We start from the raw sequence: 12,297 nt of genomic DNA, 5'->3' as shown, positions 1-12,297 counted from the left end.
ACAATGGGGGATAAGGACACATATGTAATACCTTAATCAATAAAGAAAAAATAAATAAAAATAAATAAAATGGCCTTTATGACTATTTTAATTCCTGAATTTAAGAATGGAAACATATATATGTTTAATAAATAGCGCTAAATACAACAAAAAGGTTATTAATTTTGTCATCATTCATAAGAGAAAATTATTTTTAAAAGCAATGTTATCAATGCCTTTTTCTCATCTCTCAATTTGAGGACTATGCATTTAGATAGAGAAAAGAAAAACATCATTTTCAATATGCAAAATTTAGATTCCTCAGTATTGTCAGAATTTAAATTCATTACAAATTTATGAATATACAGGGTGCCCCGAAATCATGTATACACACTTAAACAGCTGATAGCTCAATTGATGTCTTTTTCTTTTCAGCCAGAAAAAGCTTTGAACAAAGGAAATTCACCCTAAAATGCTAATGGAAGTTTGAAAACACAATTGAAGTACAAACACTACCTTTATAATTATTCAAGGTGTATATACATTTTTGGGGGGACACAGATCAAAATGTATACACACTTGAACAGCTGAAAACTCACTTAATTTTCACATCTTTTTAAGGTTTAACTGATTTAAAATAATAAGTGAAGCCAAACTAAACTTTGAACAAAGAAAATTTATCCACTAGACTTTTTTAAGGGGATATATAAAAGATAAAGTTTATGGCATAAATACTGAATGAAATTACTTTTGATGTTTGTGATTTCATTGCTTTGTGTCATCAGCAGTGCCTGAACCAGAATGGTCATCAGTTGAAAACAGGCATAGACAAAAAAAAAAAAAGATTCATTTCTGTAGATTCTTTTAAATTTTGAAAATGAACTGTATGTTAATAAACACTGACATTAAAATCATTCAAAGTGTGTTTATATTATTTGGACACCCTATATGTGATTAATAGTAATAGAAAATGAGTTAGCAGGAATAATTTGCACAAGATCAATCTGTGTTAGCTATAAGAAAAATCACATAATTACAAGTCTTATAATGTATCATCGTGATCATTTTACCAGTTAATGGCCTTCATGCTCATGGTCAAAATCACTGAATCATTGACAAGGAGAGACAACTACAAAATACTCAGCAGCTCCAAGACTGGGGATGGGGACAGTTTGTCACTGACCCTTTAACAACAGTGAAAAATAGCAGAGCTGCTTCTCATACAATTTGAGGATTTATCTCCAGCAACTTCCAACTTAAAGCAGTCCCTAAGCCCACTGGCCACATTTACTTTAAAATCAAACTCTAAAAACACTAATAATTTCCAAACTTGGTAGTATCCATGTGGACATCAAAGATAGCTTTTAAGCCCTCCAAGAAAAGTGAAAGCTGACCAATAGTCATCTGGGAAAAATATTAAAACAATTCATTCAAATTATGAAAATTTAGAAACTGATACAAGAACATTCCATATTTTATCATTTAAGACATCAGCTGATTCTGGGTATTATGTAATAAAATGAGGAGGTAGCAGGGGATTCAGTGTACACATTGAAACAATTTTCAGGAATATTTTCTTTATGAAGACCACTGTTGTTGTTTTTAAATATGTTTTTATTGATTTCAGAGAGGAAGGGAGAGGGAAAGAGAGATAGAAACATCAATGATGAGAGAGAATCATTGATTGGCTGCACACCCCACACTTGGGATTGATCCCACAACCTGAGCATGCGCCTTGACTGGGAATCGAACCATGACCTCTTTGTTCATAGATCAACGCTCAACCACTGAGCCATGCTGGCTGGACTGAATTCCAATGTTGTTTTAAACAATTATATTTTCCCAATATTTTTCACTCTACAGAGTTTTAAGTAATCAAGAGTTTTTAAATTCTGTAATTTTTTTATGAATCTAAAGACCAAGTACTAGAATTAGAAATTACACAAGGTTGTAAACGTAATGGATTGTGCTCACGTCTCAGTAGAAAATCAAGCATTTATATAAAATGCACTTCACTGAAATATAAACTGCATACATTAAAATTCACTAATGCTCACGTACAACCTAATAATATTTGTAAAAAGTATGCCCTTGTATAGACACCATCTAAATCAGGATATAGAATATTTTTTGTACTCCAGAAGTTCCCTTGTGCCCATTGGTAGTCAATATTCTCACCTGACTCCCAGCTCCTGAAAACCAGTGTTTTGCTTTCTGTCATCATAGTTTCGCCTTTTCCGGAGGTTCATGTGGATGGAATCATATAGCACTGAATGTTTTGAGTTTGGCTTCTTTCACTTTGTAAAGTGATTTTGAGATGTATTCATATTGTGTGAATTAATAATCTGTTCCTTTATAAAGGCTGATAGCATCACATTGTATCCATATTCCACAAATTCTTTACCTATGCACCCAGTTGATGGACACTTGGGTATATATCCAGTCTTTGGTTATTATAAATAAAGCTGCCAAGAACATTTGAATACAAGTCATTGTGTAAACTTGTGTGTTCATTTCTCTAGTGTTAAGGTTGTTGGGACACACAGAAAGTGTTTGCTTTACTTGAACTGTAAAACTGTTTCCCAATGAAGTTCCACCATTGTACATTTCTACTAGTAACGTATGATATTTCCAGTTGCTCTTCATCCTTACCAGCATTTGTTATTGTCAGTCTTGTTTTCATTTTAACCATCTCAGCAAGTCATAAATGATTTTATTTTTGATTTTGATTTCTCTAATTACTAATGATGTTGAACATCTAGTCATGAGCTATTTGCCATTCCTATATCTTCAATGATGACATTTTGAATGATGACATTTAAAAAAAATCAGGTTTTTATTAAGTGTTAAGAATTCTTATCTATACTAGATACAAATTTTTTTATCATCAGTGTTACAAATACGTTCTGGCAGTCTGTGGCTTGTCTTTAACTTTTCTAAGTAGTGTATTTTGAAAGCAATATCTTTTAATTTTTAAAAATCTAATTTATTAATTTTTTTCATTTTAGGACTTGTGGTTTTTGCCTACCCAAATTGACAAAAATACTCTCCTTTGTTTCCCCCCTCCCTACATGTTGTAGATTATAGGTAAATAGACCAGATTGAATTAGTCTTTGTGTAGGATGTGAGTTAATGGTTGAGTCATGTCATTTTTCTCCCACATGGATATTCAATTGTTCCAACATCATTAATTACTAAAACAGCATTTTTATATTGAATTACTTTGGCAAAATTCAATTTAGCATATTCATGGACTTTTTCTTTTTTTTCCCCATTGAGCTATATAAATACTTTTACTTGAACACCACATTGTCTTGATTAATGTAATCTATAATGTACTAATAGAGTTTATCATAAGACTTTAAATCAAGTACTGTAAGTTCAAATTTGTTTTCTATTTGAAAATTATTTTGATTCTCCCCCTTTTGTGATATCATGTGCATTATAGAATCAAATAGTCAATCTACTAAGATATTTTATTTTTAATTTATTAATTTGAGAGAGAGAGAGAGAGAGAGAGAGAGAGAGAGATTAACCTGCTGTTCCACCTATTTATACATTCATTGATTTATTCTTGTATGTACCCTAACTGAGGATTGAACCCGCAAATCTTGGCAGGACAACACTCTAACCAACTGAGCTACCTGGCCAGGACTTTTGAGATTTTCAGATTACACTGAAAATATATATCACTTTGGATATAATACAGTATTAACAATACTGAGTTTTTCAATTATATGAGCATGGGATATCTCTAGATTTATTTAGCTATTTTTACTTATTTTTTCTGTTTAGGACCTCAGCAGTTGTCTCTGAATGGAATAAATTCACCTCAACACTTTTACTGTTACCATTTAAACTAAGACCTCATGCATGCAAAAAAAGCTGTCTCTTCATTAACTTATTTTTCAACAAATATTTGTTTGATGCATACTAGATACCAGACACTGCATTGCGTGCTGAAAATAGAATGGTTAGTCTAGAGATGTTTTATCTTTTCTCTCAAGGAGCTTACAATTCAATGAAGACAGACATCATTGAATAAAAGTGTAAATATTCATTGAAAAAGTCACATAGCCTATCTAGTGTGGCTCAGTTGGTTGAGCATGGTCCCATGCATCAAGAGGTCACTGGTTCAATTCCCAGTCAGGGCACATGCCTGGATTGCAGGGTTGATCCCCAGTAAGGGGCGTGCAGGAGGCAGCTGATCGAATTTTCTCTCTCATCAGTATTTCTATCTCTCTTTCCCTCTTCCTTCCTCTCTCTCAAATCAATAAAAACATTTTTTTAAAGAAAAAGTTCAATGAAGAAAAGAGCACTGCTTTTTGAAAACCCATAGCAAACTGAAATAGATTGAATTTGTAAACAGGCTTATTTGAGGAAGGGTTCTTTGACCATGATCTGAAGGGGGAGTAAGAGTTAAATGGCATATTGTGACTTCAGTAGAGATAAAAAGCATATTAATTGTAATTTTAGCTCATATGCTATTAACAAGATATATTATCACAATTTTCATTAGACACATCATGATTAATAATTAGTTACAACAACTCTCAATTTGGCACATTCTTGTCATATATCTAAAAGCAAAATTAGGGGTTTATTATTTCAAATGGAGAAGAATGGTATTTTGTGCACCGTAAAATAGAAGAGCTAAGAAAAGAGTAACTGCAAGTTTATAAACTTTTGATTCTAAATTTATAATCTTAGTAAAAGAAAAACTTATTTATATGACTGTAAAGATTAATTTTGTGAAAATAAGAAATTCTAAAAATACATTTCTTAGGCCTCATTTAAATATGTCAACCCAATTCAACTCCTCTTTTGATCTGAATTTAAAACTAGAGGCACAATGGGACAATATAAGGGACAGGAACATTAGAATATTTCAGATTTGTTTCTGGGCTGTCACCTCAAAGGGCCTGCATTGTAGGGAAGGCTAGTAATCTAGTAGAAGTAGGACATCATTTGAATTAAAGTTGAACTTAAAGCTAAACTCTTCTTCCTCAACTTTTCCCAACTGTATAAAACTTCTGTCAGCAAATTCTAGTAATTGAAGGTTGGTGATATTTAACCATATATGTTTTAAAAGCACATTACTTTCACGTTCTTTATCAGTTTACACTTGCTGTTTACCAAACCACCCAAAAATTCAATGGCTGAATACAACAACCATTTATCTAGCTCACAACCATTTAATTAGTTCAATAATATGCTTGCATTGCTATTCTGTTGATCTAGGTCAGGTCCAGTTTATCTTAGCTAGGTTGGCTTAGGCATTTGAGATGAGCTTGAGGGTAGGCTTGGGGTTCTGGTCTTAGATGGCAGTTGGCTGGTTATGGGGCCATGTGTCTCTCATCAGCTATAGCAGGTGGCCTGTGCTTCTTCCCATGCACACTAAGTACTAAAAAAATCAAGACTGCAAGCTCCACTGGGCAAGAAATTTTCAAGACTGTACTCAATCACTTCTGCTAATATCCCATTGACCAAAACAACCCACTTCAGATGGGAAGATCTGTAACATTGCCATTAATATAGAATTTGTAGTCATTTTCATAATTGAGAACATTCTTGGATTAAAAAACAATAACAAGCATTTCCTTTAAATCCTAAGATATGAAAGGCACTCAAAATACATTTCTAAACAAATACATTACTGAATGCACAGACCCCTATGTCAGCTCATTTCATACCTTAGTCTCTGTGACAATTTAAGTATCAATTGACATTTTTGTGTTAGCACTTCAATGCCATTTTCGTATAAGTTGATCAAAGGAAATGGAATAACTCAAGTCTTGATTGGGCAATATGAACCCTGTGAATTACCTGTTTCTGAACCTGATTTTGTTTCTGTAAAAGCATCTCCCTGTTACTGTATGTAGCAAATGACTCCTCTGGCTCTGATGATCTAGAAGTTTCTAGACCTCAATTTGCAAAGGTTTGAACAAAAGCAATAATCTGAGTTTTGACTTTATCTAAATTATAGGAAATATGGCAGTTGCAATACATCTAGTGGTACTCCAAGTCTTTGAGAAAAATCAAAGGAACAATGAAGAAACACATGAGAAATTGTAAAAGCTCAGTAGTGTTTACACTGACTTTGAACTATGAAAAATTGAACACAAATTTACATAGTAGTTAATACAATACAATAATACAATAGATTATTGCTTTTGTTCAAACCTTTGCAAATTGAGGTCTAGAAGCTTGACTGTAATAGAATCAGGGACATAGAAAGGGAATGGACTGACTATTCTTGGTGGGGGGAAAGGGGTGTGGGGAGTGAGGGAAGAGACTGGACAATAATCGTGCACCTATGGATTAGGATAGTGGGTGGGGAGTGAGGGCAGAGGGTGGGGTGGGAACTGGGTGGAGGGGAGTTATGGTGGGAAAAAAGAGGAAGCAATGTAATAATCTGAACAATAAAGATTTAATTAAAAAAAATACAATAGATTATTGAGACACTAATAATATTCAAAACAAGTTGGTTTAAGAATCTCTCTCTTGAACAGGTTGGTGGTTGCCAGAGGAGAGGGATGAGGGGTGAGTAAAATGAATGAAGGGGGTCAAAAGGTAGAAACTTCAGTCATACGTAAGTGCAGGAATGTAATGTGCAGCATGGTAATTTTAGTTAATGACGCTGTATTGTATATTTGAACTTTGGTAAGAGAGTATCTTAAAAGTTCTCATCACACACAAAAATGTGTAACTATATATGGTGACAAATGTTAACCAGACTTATTGTGATCATTTCACAATATATATAAATATTGAATATGTTGTACACCTGAAACTAATCTAATGTTATATGTCAATTATACTTCAAGGAAAAAAAGGAATCTCTCCTTTTATGCATTATAGCCCAAATGGCTACAGGATCATACAACAAAACAGTGAACAGAGACCAGCCAGCATGACTCAATGGTTGAGCATCAACCTATGAACCAGGAGGTCACAATTTGATTCCTGATCAGGGTACATGCCCAGGGTTGCAGGCTTGATCCCCAGTAGGTGGCGTACAGGAGGCAGCTGAGCGATGATTCTCATCATTGATGTTTCTATCTCTCCCTCTCCCTGAAATTAATAAAAATATCTTTAAAAAAACAAAAACAGTGAACAGTTAATTTCTCAAAATAAAAAAATATCTGACTGAGCGATAAAGTTACCCTAGTAGGGACAAGTTTGTTATGGATGAGAATGTCCAGAGTAGAAGCAGCAATTCATATGTGGTTGGCTTTACTAGTAAAGCCATCCTAAAGAATGAGCAATATTGAACTAAATGACAAAAGCGTAATGAAAGTACTGTTTCTACCCCAAACTACCTCCCACAAACCTATCCACTGCATAAGAGAAAGAACAAGATCAGCAATGGATCCCCAGTAATTAGCTTAATGCTTTGCACTATAAGAGTAATAAAAATTGTTGCGCACATCATTGAATAGCAAAAAATCCAAGATGCATCATTATTATACTACTTGTTTTATTGGACTTGGATTCGTGTGTTATGTCATTTGAAAATTCCGATTATTGGGACCGAAATGGGAAGTCCTACAGTCTTATAGAGTTCTGAAAAGGAAGGAAACATAGGCACTGTCTAAAGGAAATCAGGTTCTTTTTTTGAACAATGTGGCTAACTCCAGATCTGGACATCAAAGCTTACATACTAAAACTGAGAAAGCAAGAAGAGAAAGGTAAATTCCCCATACCCTGTTTTTAAGACTTCAAGAACCAACTACTCTAAAATTTGGTGGGAAAAAATGTACTTTAAAGGAACTAATCAGCAATCTTACAGAATTGAAATGCTATGGCATTAGAAAAAGTGTCAACTCCACTGGACTTTAACATTTAAATTTCTATCAGCAATTTTTAACATTCGGGTATTCAAAGTGTGCATATTCAATATATGCTGTGAATCATTTATGACTTTTTTATAATTTAGAAATATAAGACTATTGTTTGGTTTTCATTGCCATTTAGGGCACAAATTGATATATCAAAATATTAGCTTTCAATGTATCATATAAGAAGCACCCAAATAATCCATATCTGCCTATAATCACTATTATTACATTGTGATACGTCTATTACAATTCAGGTGCCAAAGGTGCCTTCCTGTCCCCACAGCTCATTCTTAGGGTTTTTTGCTGCTCACTGGCACAAGGGGAGCTTATACATGCCCCATGAAATCATACTCTTCTAACTAGTGCTTATTGGGCTGTGAATAAATAACCGACTGAAGTGGACCAATCAGATCCTCACAAGAAACAGAATCTGGTCCACAGAGATGGATCACCTGGCTCTGGATAGCTGATACGGAAAGTTTGTAAACTCTATTTGGGGGTCACTGCTCTGGGGCAGGTTTGAAGATAGAAAGATAGTGATGATGTAGATTCACAGAAAGAACAAAAAAGGAGAGGCCATGAGGCCTACAGATACTATCAGCTAAAGGGAGTAATGGCTACCCCCAGGCCAGGTGGAACTCCAACAAAATATTCCTCATGTGCCACCCTAAAAAGTCCCCTTTATCTAAGCTAGCAAGATAGGGATTCTGTTCGTTATACTAGTAACAAAATGATCCTATGACATCTAATTTTCTCTTTGCTCATGTAAGGGGCTGGGTCAATGGTTGAATTTTATATGAACACTTGAGAGGTGTGTGTGTGTGTGTGTGTGTGTGTGTGGCTTTATTATCAATTATGATTAATAAAGAGGGTTATCAGTCAGTCCAAAACAAAAAAATAAATACATAAGTAAAGTGTTATTCTTGTACAAAATATGACTTAGGCCCATGTTACATAAAAGTTAATTGGCTCTATTGAAAGTTTACTTTTTTGGCTAATTCTACATATGCCATAAATCTTTAGGTTTGTATTGAAATATTTGATGTACTCCTATTCTTGCTTGTTCATACATTTGACTTATTTAAATAAATCAAATAATGAAAAAATCAAAAATCTAAAAATAAGTTTATATTTTATTGTTTACAATAATTCATAGAAAACATTATCATCAACCCTGGTGCATGGCTTCGCATGGTCAATATTAGATCTTCATATCAGAGATGCGGCCAAAATGATCAGTTTCCTAAAATTCACAGGTGAATATAATCTGAATCAGAGTTTGGCATTAAGGTTGAATAATGAAACCAAATTCTAAGCATTCAGGATGTTAGATATAAGATGGAGTACAAATTCAGAAAGATAAGATAAAGTAGTTAGTAGAGACAGATGGTATCCTGATTACCTAGTATTTATTTTATAACTTTATATACTCAATAGGTGGGTTGAACATTTTAAAAGGTGAAAAATTAAGGGTGGAACAGCCAAACTTTGATACTAAGAATCATCAAAATGTGAAGCAATTTAAAATTACAGCTATATAATGTCCTCTAGAAAGAATCTAATTTAGGGAGTTTTAAAAGCAGTTGTCCTTGAAGGTAATTTAGTAAAGTCATAAAATGATATCTGTGTTTAAATTAAATACATTGTACTTTGAGTGTATAAAATTATGAGTCATGTCTTCAAAAGTTAAAGTGACCTGAGATTTTGTACATATTAATATTCTATTTTTAAAAATTCTATAGAACATCTTGCTTCAAGTTATACAAATTAAAGACTGACAGCATCAGCAATCAGACAGAGGTAGATAAGAATATGTTTAAGAAAAATATTTATAACAATAACATTAGTAATATTAGTAATAGTTCACATGTATTGGATACTTCTGTGTCACGCACTGTATCTCATATTATTTGATCTTTACAAAAATTGTCCTAGAATAGCTATTCTATTTTTCTCACTTCAAATATAAAAATATTTTTAAAAAGTCAGATAATTTACCCAATATTAAGATGCTGCAAAGCGATAGGTTTGATATCATACTAGTAAAATTTAAAATATCAATGCCCTTCAGAAATTAATACATGCCAGATTTGAAAAAAAATCTTGAAAAATATAGTAATATCTTCCCAACTGTAATTGGCTAGGTGAGAATAAGGAAAATTCAACATAGTAAGAGAGTTTATAGATGAAAAATTAAAGCTCTTACAGAGAAAACTTTATTAAAATCAAAGACTGGCAAAGTTACAAATATCCTTAGAAATGTCTGTACAATCATTTAACATATTAACACCCATTTGTTGAATATTTATTGTGTGCCAGGTCCAATACTAAGCATAAGCACTCTTTGTAAATTGGCTCATTTAATTTTTACAACTACCCCAGATTCATGGTCAAACTGTGGGAGTAAGTGTTCAAACTAGAGAAACCGATCTGTTTTTAAAGCCAATGTTCTCGGCCATCGTGCAGTAACCAGGGGCATTCACCGACCTTCAACTTTCCTGTTTCCATTTACCAGGCTTTGCACACTAGAAACGTTTGGGATATCCTTTCCCTACATTGTGTATAAAATACTTGAAAATAGGCAAATGTATATTTTGAGAGGTCTCATCCACAAATATCTTCCTATTTATGTCTAAGAGGCACTGACTCATCTCAAATCTTGAGTATCTGAGATGCAGAATAATTTGTACGCTTGAGGAAGAGTCACCTTGGCTCATCCTCTTCACCGCCCACATGTTTTCTCTGCAGTAACTACTCCCATACTTCCATCTGATTCAACGTTACTCTTTCCCCAGTCCCAAGTCTCTGTTCTGTTAATTAACCTTGACTAGAGTGACTGGCAATTTAGTACATTGGAACAGAGAAGTTTGACATTGAGGAAAAGATATGCAGAAGTAAGACTATATGCACTAGGAAGACAGGTGAGGAAAGCTCACAGGGAAAGATTTGCATAAACATCATCATAACCAATTTAAAGGAAATAGCCTTTCCGTTTTACAGTTATTGATTTTATAGCTGCAGAAACAACATAGACTGTAGCAATTACAGGTTTCATAAAAACAGTTTGCAGTTATAGTTTAAAAGGAGAATGTTTGTCATTAAATTCCCCTTGCACTAAATGTAAACTCCCTATACTTCACATAAGTAATAAAAATATCTTTAAATACATCAGTGTGTGCTTAGCCCATGATAAACATATTAATCAATGTACCTTTTTCTGGCAACCAATTTTCCCTCCAACCATGTGTCTACTTAGTTAATATAACTTTCCAATTTATAACAAGACAGAAATATTTCAAACAGCATGACATCAAATATCACCTGCAAAACAGTAAATGTATTTTTAAACACTTACCCAGTCTTGGTAAATCAAGTGTAATCAGCTCTGCAAAAACTCCATTAATCTGGGATTATATCTGAGTAAATTGGATGTCTGCTGATCCTTTTAAGAGTGTCCCAGGAAAAGGTGCAAGTTGTAATCATAGAAGGCTCCCCAGAGCACTGCTCACCATGTGCTGAAATACAGAGGGGCCAAAACAGGAATGCAACTGTTAGCAGAGCTTCCTCATTACATTTTAAAAATATACATATACTTTTTATTGATGTCAGAGAGGAAGGGAGAGGGAGAAAGCGTTAGAAACATCAGTGATGAGAGAGAATCATTGATCAGCTGCCTCCTTCACACCCCACACCAGGGACTGAACCCACAACCCAGGCATGTGCCCTAACAGGAAATCGAACCATGACCTCCTGGTTCACAGGTCGATGCTCAACCACTGAGCCATGTTGGCCGGGCTTCCTCATTAACTTTTCACTATTATTTATACATGTTAAACTACAAGAATAGCAGCCTTGCTCTTATCCTTTAACTCATAATTTAGAGGAAGGCTAGTCAAGTCATCAAGAGCATGGGCTCTTGGTCAGATCACCAAGCTTAATGTTACCGCTCAGCCAAAGAGCAGAGCTTGTTCGTTGGACAAGCTGTGTAGGCCCTCTGCAGAGAACTGTGGAAAGAATAATTAAATTAATACGAGTTAAGTACTTTTAGCAGTGCTTAATAAATAGTGCTTCCCCATATTTTATTCCTTCCCCTATATTTTTTTCTGTTCTTGGTTAAAACTTAGGAAAGAAGGCAGAGAGCATGGCCATTTATTGAGCATACAATATAAAGCCCTGGGTTGATGCTTTATAAAAATTATCTCACTTAGTCCTTAAATGGGATATTATTTCTGTTTTACAAATTAAAAAACTGAGATTCAGGGAATTAGTAATTTGCCAAAGTCAGATAACAAGAAAAGAGTAGAGTTGGGACTTAAACTATGACCATTTGCTTTTCAAAGTCCTTTCTACTTCTCAACACTTTCGTACTGAAGGGGTGATCTGTCATATTTTGATACTGTTCACAGAGAAACAGCAAACACAAAAAATCTAACTTTTAAATATGAGTTGATATACATACTATTTCTTTTATAAGCTT

At 34.0% G+C, this 12,297-nt stretch overlaps 1 protein-coding gene across 2 annotated transcripts in view; it reads right to left on the bottom strand.

The window, feature by feature from the left end:
- Positions 1–11,331, bottom strand: part of DLGAP1 (discs, large (Drosophila) homolog-associated protein 1) — a 517,051-nt gene extending 505,720 nt beyond the window's left edge. For both annotated transcript variants that reach the window (XM_014541672.1, XM_005868737.2), the window contains exon 1: positions 11,176–11,331. The gene's annotated coding sequence lies outside the window, so the exon portion shown is untranslated. The remainder of the gene's footprint in view (positions 1–11,175) is intronic.
- Positions 11,332–12,297: the final 966 nt, after the last annotated feature.

The sequence above is a fragment of the Myotis brandtii genome, unplaced genomic scaffold, assembly GCF_000412655.1.
Source record: "Myotis brandtii unplaced genomic scaffold, ASM41265v1 scaffold276, whole genome shotgun sequence".
NCBI classification, from domain to species: domain Eukaryota; kingdom Metazoa; phylum Chordata; class Mammalia; order Chiroptera; family Vespertilionidae; genus Myotis; species Myotis brandtii.
The sequence above is the reverse complement of the archived record's forward strand: the minus strand, read 5'-3'. Positions and strand labels throughout refer to the sequence as shown.